At 35.0% G+C, this 1221-nt stretch overlaps 1 long non-coding RNA gene across 1 annotated transcript in view; it reads left to right on the top strand.

Moving 5' to 3' along the window:
* The first annotated feature begins 490 nt into the window (after nt 1–490).
* Nucleotides 491–1221, top strand: part of LOC108525578 (uncharacterized) — a 4684-nt gene continuing 3953 nt past the window's right edge. The window contains exons 1-2 of the long non-coding RNA XR_001884298.1: nt 491–571; nt 796–857. This is a non-coding gene — a long non-coding RNA (uncharacterized LOC108525578). The remainder of the gene's footprint in view (nt 572–795; nt 858–1221) is intronic.

Below are 1221 nucleotides of genomic sequence, written 5' to 3'. Positions count from 1 at the left end.
TGACTGTGTTCCAGTTTTACCACATCACTTTGGCATCCCTCAGTTGCCATGTTGTTTCATACCTTATTATTTTGCACATGCTGTTGTACCTAGAGTCTTTGTATCCGGACTCTGCCCTTTACCTGTCCTTCCAAATATGGCCCCATTATGGCAGCATTTTCTATGCTTTTCAGGTAAATCTCATTGTTCTCTCCTTTGTACCCTTATGCATTTTATTGACTTAAATTGTAGAACTGGTGAATTATACTTTTCTGTTCTTTTTTTGTTTTCACATATCTCTGCCATTTCTTGAATATAGGCCAGAATCTATCTTCCATGTATATTTTCTGCTTCTCCCAGGATAGTGCCTATTATTTGATAGATACAGTGTATGTTTTTTCTTGTTGTTGTTCTCTTTTGTCTTACTGATAAATTGTGTGAGTGAGTGAATAAATACAATTTTTTCCTGAAGTTTTTTTTGTTATTGTTGCTTTTGTTTATTGTTTGTAATAGGAGGAAGCAACAAAGACAGTAACTGGACAACAAGAAAATGATATTGGCATTATTGAACAAGCTCCACAAGATCAAACAAGTAATGACAATTTTATTTTTATACCAGCTATTAAAAAAAAACTTTCTGATATCTTTCTTCATGCTATCAATTCTTTTTACTGAACCTGCTTCAATTCTGAAATTCTATTTTTGCTGTTAGTTTTATTTTTGAAATACTCATAAATGGCAATAGATTTGTATATGGTATTCCAATTTACAGTAATAAATGTTCTCATATATGTGTCTGTGAATAACATTTTGTAGATAAGATACCCACATCAGAATCAGGACAAAAAGAAGGTACAAAATCATCTTCAGATTCTGAGGTATGTGTATTGTTGTTGTTGTTGCTATTTTAAAACTTAAGTAATGAGTAATTTTAAAACATAAAAAGGTGATTTGACTTTATACTCTCACCTCTGCATGTGTCCGTAAGGTGGGTGATCATGAGGTCAGGAGATTGAGACCATCCTGGCTAACATGGTGAAACTGTCTCTACTAAAAATACAAAAAAATTAGCCAGGTTTGGTGGTGTGTGCCTGTAGTCCCAGCTACTTGGGAGGCTGAGGCAGGAGAATGGTGTGAACCCAGGAGGTGGAGCTTGAAGTGAGCCAAGATCACGCCACTGCACTCCAGCCTGGGTGACAGAGTGAAAATCCATCTCAAAGAAAAGCAAAAAAAAAAAAAAAA

Source organism: Rhinopithecus bieti, unplaced genomic scaffold (genome assembly GCF_001698545.2).
Source record: "Rhinopithecus bieti isolate Rb0 unplaced genomic scaffold, ASM169854v2 scaffold_72277, whole genome shotgun sequence".
NCBI lineage: Eukaryota > Metazoa > Chordata > Mammalia > Primates > Cercopithecidae > Rhinopithecus > Rhinopithecus bieti.
The sequence above is the reverse complement of the archived record's forward strand: the minus strand, read 5'-3'. Positions and strand labels throughout refer to the sequence as shown.